At 43.1% G+C, this 15,604-nt stretch overlaps 1 long non-coding RNA gene across 2 annotated transcripts in view; it reads left to right on the top strand.

The window, feature by feature from the left end:
• LOC145524900 (uncharacterized) overlaps positions 1-15,604 on the top strand; it is a 116,231-nt gene that overhangs the window by 73,231 nt on the left and 27,396 nt on the right. The window contains exon 1 of one of the 2 annotated variants that reach the window (XR_014067934.1): positions 8,031-8,307. The exons of the other annotated variant lie outside the window; for it this stretch is intronic. This is a non-coding gene — a long non-coding RNA (uncharacterized LOC145524900). Of the gene's footprint in view, positions 1-8,030; positions 8,308-15,604 lie in introns of those variants that run through there. 2 annotated transcript variants of the gene reach the window in all.

Genomic DNA, 15,604 nt, shown 5'->3' with positions numbered 1-15,604 from the left:
AATGGCTGTCTTGCCCTTCAAGAAAGACAGCTGCAAGGATTAAACACTATTGCTTCTCAGTGGGGGTGATTTGCTGCAGGGATGTGTCGCAGCGTCTGGAGTCATGCTTGGTCCTCACCAGCCAGACCCAGCGTTGTCTGCGGCATCTGGAGCATAGAAGTCAGGGCTGCCGCCTAACGCAGGCTCAGGGAGACTTGCTCCACAGCAGAGGAGCCTCCAGCCCCCCACGTCAGGAGTTCACACTGAGAAGTGAATTCATTTAACGTGTTCCAGCACTGACAGGCTGCACCCTGCTCGGACGGGCCCAGCAGGCAAGTTCAGAGGCAACTAACCCAGATATATGTTTCCACCACTCCCTCCACCCCCAAGGTCACCCCCAAAGGGTGAAGGGGCAGTCTCACAGACCCTCTGTTTCGGAGGCTGGCAGGCCTGCGTAGTCCTGACCGAAGCCCCAAGTCTCTGAATGGTGGGCATGTGTGACTAATCAGAAGGTATGCTGCAGGCCAGCCCTGGTCTTTGTCCTCTAACCCTAACCCTAACCCTAACCTCCCTCTTTATCTGGGAGGCTGGGGTTAGATTTCAAGGCCCCCGGAGATGAGCCTGAGCCCGGGCTCTGCCTCTTACCAGTTGAATGAGCACTGTCAAGTTATCTGATGCTGAGCCTCAGATTCCCAACTGTAAACCAGAAAATAAGTGTCCAGGGACTTGGCTGATGGCACAGTGGATAAGAATCTACCTGCCAGTGCAGGGTACTGGGTTCGATCCTTGATCCGGGAAGATCCCACACAGCACAGAGCAGCTAAGCCCGTGTGCCAAAACTACGGAGCCTGTGCTCTGGAGCCTGTGCTCCACAAGAGAAGTCACTGCAATGAGAAGCCCTCACAGTGTAAAGAAGAGTAGCCCCCATTTGTTGCTACTAGAGAAAGCCCACACACAGCAACAAAGACTCAGCACAGCCAAAAATATAAGTAAATAAGTAAAAAGAAAATAAGTGTCCAGCAGGGTCCCGGACACAAGCAGAACTGAGTGGTGGCAGTGGCTGTTGATGCGGTTATTGTTTTGATTATTATTACTGGAATGCTAATATGGTTATTTTTATCACCATGCTATGAGCTGACATCTTTCTATCTGCTCAGACAGAGACCCTATTTCCAGTGACTCTCAACCCTTATGCATAACAGAGTCCTGAAAATCTGCCTTACAATGTGAATGCCCCAGTCCATGCCTATTCACCTGACTTCCCTGGAGGCCCAGCCAAGCCCAGGCTGTTATTGTTTCACTGAAGCCCGCCAGACAGTTCTAACAAGTAACCAGGAATGGAAATAGATTGTTTTGTGCAATACCCCCGGCCTCACCTTCCTGAAGACTCAGGTAGGGTTATCTATTCTGATGGACACGAGGGGAGGGACAGAGGGGGTTTGCTCCAGTTTTACAGCTTTTCTGCACCATTGTCTGGTCTCCTTCCTCAGTAGATTTGAGGAGGCCCCCAGGGTGTGCAGAGCCCCTCGTCCTGGCCCCTGCTGGTTATCAGAGGAAAGTCAGAGCAGATGAGATGGGAGAAGAGACCCTGACACTTGTCATTTGTTGGCTCGAGTCCATCTTGGTGGTTGGTGATTACCGTGACTAACTTCCTGTGTGTCGTCCTCTATATATTACATCACTTTGTTCCAACCAGTTTATTTAATGAGTGAGTGGTCTGAAGTCACCTGCGCCAGTGAATTAGAAGTACCCTCTGCAGAGACGTGGGGCTTTGGTAAGGATGAAGCTGAGGCCTCCGTGTGTGGCAGAGGGTGTGTAGAGGCTGCTCTTCACCAGTGTGGGGGGCCTGTGGGTGGGGTCTGAGAGCAGTTAGGGCAGCCCTGAGCACCAGTTCACCCCCTGTCCTTTCCTCCTGGTGAGGCTCCCTCTGTTTACTGTGGACCCCAACATCTGGAAAGAGCCTGATGAAATTTTTTAAGTGAAAAAAATGACCATCATGATCATCCTTCTTTTTGTATTGTAAATACACAGTTCAAATACAGGAAAAACTAAGTAAATAAGCAAAGGAAGATAATATATGTATGTGTAGATACAGATATAATTTTTAAGATATAATAGTAATAATAAAAATATAGAAAGATGTAAGGAGATTCTTTATAGTTGCTAAAACTTCAACTGGAAGTGAATCAGAATTTTAAAATAACAGAGCTCTAGTCACAATAGAAATATAAGGTTACACAATGTTGCATAAGATTTAAAGCTATAGAGACTTTACAAGCCAATATAGTGCAAGAGTAAAGGTTAAGACAAAAAGCTAAACTCTTTTTTTTTTTAAAAGCTAAACTCTTAACATAAAAAGTAAAAAAACAAAGATATAGGATGAAAAAGAGGAAATAACTAAAAAAATAAAATTTTAAGAAATTATAGAAACTATTGTAGTACTTTTTAAAATGAAGAGATTTTTGGTTTGGTTTCTTTGTTTGTTTTTAAGGAAATGGGCTAGTACTTGAAAATTAGAATCAGAAGTTAAAAGAAGCAACTCCACTGGGATGCAGACATGAGACAAAGGCTGTACCTAAGGCCTGGGTGGTCCTGACTCTCCCCGGGAGATAAGGCCAGCATCCCTCCTGGGTGAAACTGCAGGGGATTGGTCCAGGGCCAGTCTCCTGTCTGCACACTTGCAGGCCATGCTCCTCATCATTTATCCTTATCAGGGTTGGCAGGTGAGGATCAGAAATGTGGGGTAATAACCTGGGTATCTGGGTGAAGCCAGACCCCACCACCAACTCTTCCGTGTGAAACTTACCGGCTGGCCAAGGGACAGCAGGTAACGGGACTTCAGGAGTTCTGACCGCACATGCCCAGTTCTGCTTATCTGTAACCTCCTGTAAGAATACATAACAGAAAGGCTCGCCAGGGACCAGATCCCTTTTCTCTTTGATTTTCATTCCTGGATCCTCACTTTATCTGTGCTAATCACCATGGAAAGCAGATAGCAGAATGCTCAGTTATGACTTGGACTTGGGGTCAAATCCTAGCTTTCTTCATTACTATTAATAGCTGTGTAACTTGTAAACAAACTTCCCTTGTAGCTCAGTTGCTAAAGAATCTGCCTGTGATTCTGGAGACCCAGGTTCCATTCCTGGGTTGGGAAGATCCCCTGGAGAAGGAAATGGCAACCCACTCCAGTAATCTTGTCTGCAAAATTCCATGGACAGAGGAGCCTGGAAGGCTACAGTCCATGGGGTCTTAAGAGTCTGACATGACTTAATGACTAAACAATAACAACAACAAACTTTCACTCTCCTAATTGTGCAAAGAAATTGTTTTTCTAGGTTGGGGACGAATGAGGGTGGTGATCTGTTTCTGATACGCCTTTGTATCCTCAATATGCCTAGTACATGAAAAATGTTCAATGCGTGTCTGATAATATAAAAACTATTTTTTTTTCTTTTTAGTTTTTTTTTTTGAAGGATAATTGCTTTACAGAATTTTGTTGTTTTCTGTCAAACCTCAATATATACATATATCCCCTCCCTTCTCCCACCCCATCCCACCCCTCTAGATTGACACAGAGCCATTGTTTGAGTTTCCTGAGCCACACAGCAAATTCCCGTTGGCTGTCTATTTTACACATGGTAATGTAAGTTTCCATGGTACTCTTTCCATACATCTCACCCTCTCCTTCCTTCTCCCCATGTCCACAAGTCTATCTCTATGTCTGTTTCTCCATTGCTGCCCTGCAAATAAATTCTTCAGTACCATCTTTCTAGATTCCGTGTATATGTGTCAGAATACGACATTTATCTTTCTCTTTCCAACTCACTCCACTCTATATAATAGGTTCTAGGTTCATCCACCTCATCAGAACTGACTCAAATGTGTTCCTTTTTATGGCTGAGTAATATTCCATTGTGTATATGTACCACAACTTCTTTATCCATTCATCTGTCGATGGACATCTAGATTGCTTCCATGTTCTAGCTATTGGAAATAGTGCTGAATGAACAATGGGATACATTTTTCTTTTTCAATTTTGGTTTCCTCAGGGTATAGGCCTAGGAGTGGGGTTACTGGGTCATATGGTGGTTTTATTCCTAGTTTTTTAAGGAATCTCCATACCATTTTCCATAGTGGCTCTATCAATTTACATTCCCACCAACAGTGCAAGAGTGTTCCCTTTTCTCCACACCCTCTCCAGCATTTATTGTTTGTAGACTTTGATGATGGCCATTCTGACTGGTGTGAGGTGATATCTCATTGCAGTTTTGATTTGCGTTTGCTAATAATGAGCGATGTTGAGCATCTTTTCATATGTTTGTTGGACATCTGTATGTCTTTTTGGGAGAAATATCTGTTTAGGTCTTTTTCCCACTTTTTGATTGGGTTGTTTGTTTTTCTGGCATTGAGTTGCATGAGCTACTTGTATATTTTGGAAATTAAACCTTTGTCAGTTGTTTCATTTACTATTATTTTCTCCCATTCTGAGGGTTGTCTTTTCACCTAGTTTCCTTTCCTGTGCAAAAGCTTTTAAGTTTAATCAGGTCCCACTTGTTTACTTTTGTTTTTATTTCTGTTACTCTAGGAGGTGCATCATAGAGGATCTTGCTTTGATTTATATCATCAAGTGTTCCCCCTGTTTTCCTCTGAAAGTTTTATAGTTTCTGGTCTTACATTTAGGTCTTTAATCCCTTTTGAGTTTATCTTTGTGTGTGGTGTTTGAAAGTGTTCTAATTTCATTCTTTTACATGTAGCTGTCCAGTTTTCCCAGCACCATTTATTGAGGAGGCTGTCTTTGTCCCATTGTATATTCTTGCCTCCTTTGTAAAAAAATAAGGTACCCATAGGTGCATGGGTTTATTTCTGGGCTTTCTATCTTGTTCCATTGGTCTATATTTCTGTTTTTGTGCCAGTACTATGCTGTCTTGATGACTGTAGCTTTGTAGTATAATCTGAAGTCAGAAAGGTTAATTCTTCCAGCTCCATTCTTCTTTCTCAAGATTGCTTTGGCTATTCAGGGTCTTTTGTGTTTCCATATGAATTGTGAAATTTTTTTTTCTAGTTCTGTGAAAAATGCCATTGGTAATTTGATAGAGATCACATTGAATCTGTAGATTGCATTTGGTAGTATAGTCATTTTCACAATATTGGTTCTTCCTGTGCAGGAACATGGAATATCTCTCCATCTGTTTATGTTGTCTTTGATTTCTTTCATTAGTGTCTTATAATTTTCTGTGTACAGTTCTTTTGTCTCCTTAGGTAAGTTTATTCTAGATATTCAATTCGTTTGGTTGCAATGGTGAATGGGATTTATTCCTTAATTTCTGTTTCTGATTTTTCATTGTTAGTATGTAGAAATGCAAATGATTTCTGTGTATTGATTTTGTATCCTGCAACTATGCTAAATTCATTGATTAGCTCTAGTAATTTTATGACACTATCTTTAGGGTTTTCTATGTACAGTATCATGTCATCTGCAAACAGTGAGAGGTTTACTTGCTCTTTTCTGATCTGGATTCCTTTTATTTCTTTTTCTTCTCTGATTGCTCTAGCTAGGACTTCCAGAACTATGTTGAATAATAGTGGTGAAAGTGGACACCCTTGTGTTGTTCCTGATCTTAGGGGAATGCTTTCAGTTTTTCATCATTGAGAATAATGTTTGCTGTAGGCTTGTCATATATGGCCTTTACTATGTTGAGGTAGGTTCCTTATATGTCCATTTTTTGAAGAGTTTTAATCATAAATGGGTGCTGAATTTTGTCAAAGGCTTTTTCTGCATCTATTGAGATTATTGTATGGTTTTCATCTTTCAATATGGTATATCACATTGATTTGTGTATGTTGAAGAATCACTGCATCCCTGAAATAAACCCAACTTGATCATGGTGTATGAGCTTTTTGATGTGTTGTTGTATTCTGTTTGCTAAAATGTTGTTGAGGATTTTTGCATCTATGTTCATCAGTGCTATTGGCCTGTAGTTTTCTTTTTTTGAAAATTATATCTACCAGAACAAATCTAACTAAAGCACAAACTGGAAAACAAAACTAAAACAAGGTGCCAATTGGGGAATAAAGCAATGAAAATAAAACTAGCAAAATGTTGGAGGAAAGAAAAGAAAGAAAGAATATATATGTAAAGTTAAAGAGGTATATGAAAAAGATTTATATACATTAAAGATTAACTGCAAGGGGGAAAGAACATTAGGAAAGGCAAACAAAGGAATAAATATAGAAAAAAATTAATAGGTTTTTAAAAAAATTAAAATTATAAAAAAGAGAAAAAAAATGGAAGAAGAAAGAAAAAAGAAAAAGAAAAAAGAAAACCACATGGAATTGCAAAAGCCCAACATAGAGGCAGAGGTTTATAACAACAATAAAAAGTGTGACTGAGTATACACATATACACATATACCCATAAGCAAAATCAAAACAGTCCAACAAAAATAAAATACAATAGATTGACCTGGAGAACAAAGGAAACTAAAAATTATATCTACCAGAACAAAACTAATTAAAGCACAAACTGGAAAACAAAGCTAAAGCAAGGTGCCAATTCGGGAATAAAGCAATGAAAATAAAACTAACAAATATGTTGAGAGGAAAGAAAAGAAAGAAAAGAAAGAATAGATATGCAAAGTTAAACAGAGCTAGATAAAGAAGGTTTGTATATATCAAAGATTAACTGCAAGGGGAAAAGAACAGTAGGAAGAGCAAACAAAGGAATACATGTAGAAAAAATAATAATAGGTTTAAAAAATTAAAATTTAAAAAAAGGAAAAAAAAGAAAACTCCATAGAACTGCAAAAGCCCAATGTAGAGGCACAGGTTTATAACAGCAATAAAAAATATGACTAAAAAAAAAAAAGCTCAAAATCTTAATTAGATTTCATAGTGCCAATAAAATGACAACTCCAACAGAGGAGGAATAAAAGGAAAAAAAAATCGAAAGAATCTACATAATAAGTCAAAACATAAGAATAATAAATGTTTTTCTTGAGTCACTGCTGTCAGAGTCCTTTCCCGTGCTGGGATTCACAGTCCACTTCACCTCCCCAGGATGCCCTGCAACGCTGTGCTGCTCTCTGGACCTGCTGTGGGGGCGGCTCTGATTCTAATCTGGTCCTGCTCCTCTGTGTTCTTGCCTCCAATGTCCACAGCTATCAGAACTAGTGAGTTTTCTTTTGTGGGAGCTCTCAATGACCTTTTATATATTCCATAGACACAGATTCTGCTTAGTTGATCGTGTAGATTTAATCTGCGGCTTGTACAGCTGGTGGGAAGGTTTTGGATCTTCTTCCTTAGCCACACTGCCCCTGGGTTTCAACTGTGGTTTTATTTCCACCTCTGCACATGGGTCGTCCACTGGGATTTGTTCCTGAGGCTGTCCTGGAGGACTTGGGTTTGCCCCTGTGAGGGCCAGGTGTGGAGGTGGTGCAGCTGCTTGCGTCGCAGGGGTTCTGGCAGCACCAGGTACTCAGGAGAGTTGGCGGCTTGGGCAGCAGGAAATACAGTGCTCTAGAAGGGTGTGACAACCAGTATTGGCCAATATGCTCCAGTGTTCTTGTCTGGAGAACTCCCCTCCCTGACAGAGAAGCCTGGCAGGCCACAGTCTATAGGGTCGCAAAGAGTCGGACACCACCGAAGCGACCTTGCATGTATAGATGCAAGACTTTTTTTGCCTGTGGCAGCTGTGCCTCAGTGAGAGTTGAGCATGATGGTGGAGCAGCTGCTTGGCTTGCGGGGACCCTGGCGGTGCAAAGTGTGCAGGGACACGGACTGCCTTTGCCGCAGGAGTTATGGCCCTATCAGAGTCTTTTTTGGAGCCTCTTGTAGCTGGTCATCAGAAGGCCTCTTTGGCCAGTCTTTCTTCATAGCTCCGCCCATTCAGGCACTTAGAGGGCTGCCTTACCTGGGGTTCTTCTCTGTTCCTCACGTCAGGCACAGAGAGAGGCCCCGCTGGCTGGGGTCCTACTCCGTAGATCGGTGCATCAGGCACTTAAAGGGGCACCCTGGGTGGGGTCCTGCTCTGTAGTTCAGTGGGTCAGGCTTTTGATGGGCCAGCCTCTCTATTGTTCAGCTGCTGATGCTGGCATATGGGGGAGAGAGAGACTACGGTGATGGCTCCACCCCCTACACATGACTCAGCAGTATTGCCTTGCTTCCATGGCTTTCCTCCACAGGGATTTCCATCCACAGTCTCCTCCTTCCCATCCCCTCGATCCGTCTCTCCCCAGTCAACAGCAGCCCTTGCCCTGAGATTGCTCCACAATCTCTAAACTCCAGCTCCGAGCCACTGCGCCTTCCGGGGGACCAGCATTCCTGGCCAGGGTATGTATGGCTGCAGCAAGGACTGTCTGATTCTCATACCATTAAGGCTGCCACAGATCAACTGTTTCACTCTTAGCCTTAAATGTTTCTCCTCTGACTCAGACAATTTCCCCAGTGTGGGGATCGGACCACTGCTTAAGTTCCCCCACCTGCCGAGGACAGGTCCAATCGTACTAACACTCCTGTTTCCCACCCCAGTTCCTTCGTCCTACTGAGTTTTGCATGGTTCTATATATTCTTTTCTGCTGGTCAGGTACTCCTTTCTGCTCCCAGCTGGTGTCCTGCGGCACTTCTGTGTCTGACGGTGTATTCCTGATGTATCCGTGGAGAGAGATGTATTCCACGTCCACCTACTCCTCCGCCATCTTGTTCTCATCCTAAAAGCTAATTTTTTAAAGCAATGAATTGTTCTATGCCAGGAACTGTGCTGTGCACTTTACTCAGATTAAATCAATTAATCTTTATATCACACTCACAGGCACACAGGTTTGTAATGTTACTATCCTGTTCTGCACATAGGGCTTAGAAGTTAAATAATTTGCCCAAGGCCACCCACCTAGTTTTGATTTTTAACCATAACTTAATGAGTGTTCAGATTTTCAGTGAGCATGGATTTAAGGTGGGGTAAGCAGGCACTGAATGACGGCTAGAAGAGCCAGCACACCCTTAGTGTCCACGGTGTTCTCTGGAGCCTGGTACCCAGCACCAAAGTGTCTTCTCCACCCTTGTGGTTTAAGCCTCTGAGGGGCAGCATCTCAGTGTGAGCCCCAAGCTGGTTGATCAGGGCCCAGATACACATTACCCCCAGTCTCAGGCCTCAGGGTGGGAGCTGTCCCCGGGGATCTTGGACTGTCCACTCAACCGTATCCTCTGACCCCCCTGACCAGTATTGAGTGGCCAGTCCCTCTCTCTGCAAGGGAAACGGAGCATCCGTGCTGCCTGGAGAGCCTGGACCGATAACTCTCAGGTCCACAGAATCCCACGTCCACTCGGCCCCAGTAGAGAAGCTAAGGGGCGGAACTGCTTGAGGGAGTCAGGAGTATGAGGGGATGTGGACAGTGGTGTGGGAGCAGAGTTATCAGAGCTTGGAGCTCCTGCCTTAGGGACTCCAGTGCTGACCAAACAGGATTTCTCTCCTGCCCCAGATCTGGGGATCTGACCCCGGAGAGCTGCATTGAGCTCCAGCACTCAGATGGAAGTATAAGGGCATTTTATCCCTGCAGTTGGCATGAATTGGAGCATAAGCACAAATCTGAGTGTCTTGGCAAGATCCTCATGCCAACTATACCAAATGGACCTTCTAGTACAGATTGGGACTTAGTAAAGTAAGACAGTGTATGTCAGCCTCCCTCCTGGCAATGCACACACGCGTGCGCGCACACGCGCACACACACACACACACACACACACACACACACAGACACCATCTTCTCTTCTGTTGCCTCCAGAAAGGAGGGGCAAAATCGGTGAAACAAAACTAAACAATCTTAGTTTTTTTGTTTTTGTTTTTTTTTGAGGGAAAGGAAATTTAGTTGTGATATGACAAGAAACTAACGCTGTGAGAAAAACAGGCTCAGGATTGCACTCAGTTCTGCTGAGGAAAACAGGAAAAGAGGAGAGAGAAATGAGGCTTAATTTTAATGAAGGGAAATTTGCTGCTGAGTGGAGAGATGGCAGGAAGTGGGGGTGCACGAGCTTCCGAGGAGAGGGCCTTGCGTTCCACTGTGACGGACACGCCTTGATCCCTTAGGAAGCAGCCTCAGCACTCAAAAGCCTGAAAGACAGCATGCTGGATGCAGAGCACAGAGCAGAAGTCTGTGGTGCAGGCAGGAGGGGACCCGCCTTCTTCCCAGACGAACTTGGGGGAGGTTGGCTAAGGACATGCCTTTCTCTCTCGGTAATTCAGATTTTTCTTCCATATGAGCGCTTTGAACGTGAGAAAGATGCTGTGGATCTTGGCAGGGTCTCCCATCTTTCTCCTCATCTCTAACTTAATCAGATTTCCTGATCATGGGTTTCTGGGACATCTTAAAAGCTTCATTACCATTTATTACCTATTAACATAATTTAAAAAATATATAAATATATATATATTCTAATATGCCAAAAATTGGAAATATGTGTATATACATATATATCTATAAATATATATATATATGTGTGCATGTATATATATATATATATATATATAATCTCACTATTTCTGGTTCTTTCTGCATTTTGATAGGTGTTAAGATTACTTCAGTGGGAATGGAGTTTGATTAGAATAAAAAGGCAAAGGTAAATTGTCTCCACTTAGTTCAAGTTAATAAACTAACAGGTAGAGTACAGTTTGCTCCAAGTGTCCTCAGGTTCCACATCTACAGATTCAAGCAGTAGTGGATCTGTGTTCTGTTTAAGATCTGTGGCTGATCGATCTGTGGGTTTGGAATCTAGAAGTGTGGGGGCCTGACTATGGGGCTTGAGCGTCTGTGGGTTTTGGTATCCGTGTGGGGTCCTGCAACTGGCCCTCTGCAGATAGCGAGGGATGACTGTAATTATGTTTGTGTGAGCAGACTTGGTCTGTTGAAAGATAGGTGGGGCTGGGAATGACTGGGCCCCCCACCCACAGATAATACAGTCTAACAATCTGATATTTGGATAGGCTAACATAGAGGGCAAAAATAAAGATGCTTTGACATATATTTATGCCAAATCAGAATGTCTAGTATCTTCCACCAGAGCACAGTGCATCCGAAGCTGGTGCTTTTAATACTAGATTCTAGGATGCATAGAGGTATAGATGGAAAGTATATGTAATACTGTATTGTAAAGTAATTAGCCCCCAACTAAAATAAATAAATTTATTTAAAAAAATACTGTATGTAGAATATATACATGGATTAATATCTATAATACATTGGAAAAGACCCTGATGCTGGGAAAGATTGAGGGAAGGAGGAGAAGGGGACAGCAGAGCATGAGATGGTTGGATGGCATCACCGACTCCATGGACCTGAGTTTGAGCAAACTCTGGGAGATAATGAAGGACAGGGAAGCTTGGCGTGCTGCAGTCCATGGCGTCACAGAGTTGGACACGACTGAGCGACTGAGCAGCCACAACATATACTGTTCTGTATGTACCTATGATACATAGATATAATTTTTCATATATATTGAACATATGTACTTACATATAAATGTATATTTTTAAAATGTGTAAAAATATATATCTAAGCTGAAATTTGATATTGTGTGAGCAAGAAAGGGTTAGCGTTGAGCACCCTGATGAAGCATAAAGCAGTACATGATTTGCTCTGTTTGAGGGTTGGCTGGTGAGCATTTGACCTGCAGATGCAGGTGTGAGGCTGCAGCAGTGGAGCTGTGCTTCAAACCTGGGGCAGGCCCGGAGGCTGGCCGGCTGGGGTGTGGACGAACTGTGGGGACCTTGAGCAGTTCCTTCTGAAAGTGACTTCCTTCTCTTCTGGAACAACAGTGTTTTGTGCAGACCCACAATTCCTCATTTTCTTAGAAGTTCTGCAGAACTTCAGGCAACAAGGTTTTTCTTCATCTTGATTCCAGCCCTGCGTTCTTAGATAATTGATTTTTTCCCTTTGGGTGAGCAGGGGCAGCCGGGTGGTAATTACGAGTGGTGGCGTGCCATCCCTAAGCTCCTTTCATTTATTTATTTTTTTAATTCTCCTAGAAATGGCTCCCAGCTTGGATCTGAGCAATGTGGAGGCAGTCTCTTCAGATTGTGGACAAGGCAGGGGTCAGACAGCATTTTCAGTAAAAAGGGGGAAAACAAGGAGCCTTTTCAGGAAGAACCGCAAAATGCTGAAGTAAATCCTTATCAGGAATGTTAGTGAGCAAAATAAAATATGAAATCTGTGCGATTAAAATCAAATCTTCCCCCTTCTGCTCTGCTGGAGCAGGCTGCCAAACGCCAGCACGAGGTCGGCACAGGGAGGCCTTTGGTGTTTAATTACTGCTGCTTCTGGGTTCAAAGCGCTCCCCCCCGCAGCCCCCACAGGGTGATGGAGCGTCTGAGAGAATGCAGGCGCTCCCTTCTGAGTGATTTAGAATCCTGGACAACACATAGTACTCCTGTTAACTTAATTGGAGAGATCTAACCCATTTGGCCTCAAGAGTGTGTCCCTGTTGGGGTGGGGGATCAGTTAAGGGGGAGCCGAAAGCTGGACCCACTGTCTGCCATCCCAGGACCGCCCCTCGGGGCCCCTCCGTCTGTGCTGCTGTCTCTTTAGTTGCTCTCATCCTCTCTTCAGGGATTTCAGACCAACCAGCGTGGACCTTGGGTGTGGGAAGCATCCGTCCAAAATAAGTGGATGTCTGGAACATAACCTCCAATTCTGTGCCTGGCGGCTTGGTGGGTGTTCTGCCCACTTGGAGAGAAGGCTGATCCTGTTTAGCTCATCTCCTGACCTGTGGTGCTGCTGAAGTTCACAAGTCGCACCACCCAGAAGGATGTCCTCAGTCCTGCAGTGTTTTTTTCCTCTTAGTGGTCACAGCAGTTGCTGTTCTTGGGCTTCCTTTTGGGTGCCTATGAAGTTGAGATGCCTTTTCATGCCGTGTCTGCCTTTCAGTTCAGACGGTAGTATCTTTCCATTTACATTCAGATTTATTTCACTTCAAGCAGTGATTTCATCACCTTTGTCCTTTGCGAGAGACGAGGGTGTTTTGCATAAGCTCTCTAGTTGAGCAGAACACAAGGGGCCGTGGAGACCCTGTGGAAGTCCAGTCGTCTGCTCCTTAGATAAGAAGGTGAGAATTGATGTTTCGCCACCAGATAGCCCTGTGTGGACGGGCAAGCCGGTACAGTATCCCCACGTGCACTTGCCCGGCTGTGAGAAACAGGAGGCTGGTGGGCATGGACCACAGGAAGCCGTGTCTCTGGGTGCTCGGGTGGCCAAGGTGCCCCTGGACTGAATCTCTTCCCTGCTTTTTAGTCCAACCCATGCTGTGTTTCTTATCATTAGACATATCCTCAGTGTTTTAAAAATGGAAGTGTAATTCATTTACAATGTTGTGTTAGTTGCTAATGTACAGAAAAGTGATTCAGTTTCATACAGACATATTATTTTTCATATATCTATATATCAGATATAGTTCCCTGTGCTATACAAAAGGACCTTAATATCTATTCTGTATATAGTAGCATGTATCTGCTGGTCCCAAACTCCTTATTTAGTCCTCCTCCTTTCCCCTTTGGTAACCGAAGTTTGTTTTCTATGTCTGTTAGTCTACTTCTGTTTTGTAAATAAGTTCATTTGTATCATTTTTTAGATTCCACATATTTGTGATATCATATATTTGTCTTTGTTTAACTGTACTTTGTACAATAATCTCTAGATCCATCCGTGTTGCTGCAAATGACACTATTTCATTCTTTTTTGTGGCTAATAGTCCACTGTATGTATGTACCACATCTTCTTTATCCATTTATCTGCCAATGGACACTTAGGTTGCTTCCATGTCTTGACTGTCTATCATAAATAGTGCTGCTATGAACGTTGGGGTGCCTGTATGTTTTAAAGTTATAGTTTTCTTAGGATGTATGCGTAAGTGTGGGATTGCTGGACTGTATGGTAACTCTCTTTTTAGCTTTTAAAGGAACCTCTGTGCTGTTTTCCATGGTGGCTTCATCAACTTACATTCCCACCCACAGTGTAGGAGGGTTCCATTTTCTCCACGCCCTTTCCAGCTTTTATTATTTGTAGACTTTTAGATCATAGCCATTCTGATCAGTGTGAGGTGGTACCTTATTGTAGTCTTGATTTGCATTTTTCTGATAATTAGGGATATTAAGTATCTTTTTCATGTTTAACAGCCTTCTTTTTCATTCAACGTCTGTTCATATTAATTCAGTTTTGTGTCTTCCAGGTCTTGTACGAGCAGTTGTTGAAAAAATATACCATTCAAAATTGCTCAATTGTATTCCTTCCACAAGTATTTGTAGAGCAGGGAGCAGGCATTCTATGCCCGGCACTGTGCTGGTCTCAGGAGCAGGCATTCTATGCCTGGCATTGTGCTGGTCTCAGGGGGTAAAGCAGTGGGTGGCTGGGGAGGTGACAATATGAACTGAGTTGGTGGCAGGAAAAGTAGAGAAAACATGGAGGCATCTGATAAGTGTTTGGAGATAGAGACGGGGCGCTGGGTGCTGGGCAGATGCAGAAAGTAGGGACTCCAGGATGGTTCCTGTCTTGTTGGCATTAGCAGTCGAAGCTGTTGTGATCCCCACTGACAGACACAGTGGGTCTTGGGAAAGACAGGACTCTTCTCAAGTTCCTAAACAGCTGACATTTAAAAAAACATTTGATCTTTAATGCAGTAGCTAGTGCCTATAAGAATTAACTGATAAGGTTAAAACATACATTTTAAAAGGCAATTTCATGGGACCCACCCCTGTCTTACTATATCAGATTATTTGGATGGGGAGAACTAAGCATCTGTGTTTGAAAAAGACCCCTAGATGATTTTTCACATATCCCTGGTTAAAAAAAATACTCCTGAAATCATCCCCATCAACAGATGTGCTTGTGTATGGGATGTGCATGTGTGTCTGTGTAAATTCAACCATGGTGTGTTTTAAATCCCACTCTGAGTTCTGCAAATACCTACCTTTAATTAATCTCTGCCCAATTACCATCCGTCAGAGGCTGTTTAGAGAATGGAAGCTGATTTCAATATTGGTCTGAGCAGACATAAGTAAGTGAGGGATGTACTGAGTGAGAGAGAACACAGGCTGTACCTGCTAGCCTTCAGCCGTCTTGAAATAATTTGGATGTATTTTCTCTTTCTCTCTTATTTTCTAAATTAGCAGGTACCTTTCATTCAAGTAAATAACTGAAAGTTGATATCTGTTAATATAAAATCAGACTATAATTTGAGTATTTTTCAGCAGAAGGCTTCTGTTTGGTGCTATAGTTTTTGAGACTACGTGGTTTCTGAGAAGCAGCCTGCTCAGTTTGCACACACATGCTGCAATCATGAACACTCACACAGACTCCTATGTTTGAAACACACAGGCAGGCATGTTCCACAGTCATCACCACCCTGATCCATGCAATCAGACTGGAGTCCCTAATAGGCAGCAGGTACTTAGTCCATATGTCTATTATTATATATTTCAGCTAAATTAGCGTCAGTAGCTAACCTGCATGAATATAAGGTAATGAGACATACAGATATTCCTGCAGGAAATCAGAAGCAGTGTGGAGAAGCCTGGTTTTATGCTTTTGATGTAACCAAAATTGCAGTATACTACTGCCGTCCTGAGTGGCCCATGCTGTGAAAATGC

The sequence above is a fragment of the Giraffa tippelskirchi genome, chromosome 10, assembly GCF_054371585.1.
Source record: "Giraffa tippelskirchi isolate mGirTip1 chromosome 10, T2T-mGirTip1v1.2.pri, whole genome shotgun sequence".
NCBI lineage: Eukaryota > Metazoa > Chordata > Mammalia > Artiodactyla > Giraffidae > Giraffa > Giraffa tippelskirchi.
Note: the sequence above shows the minus strand (reverse complement) of the source record. Positions and strands in the feature narration are given on the sequence as shown.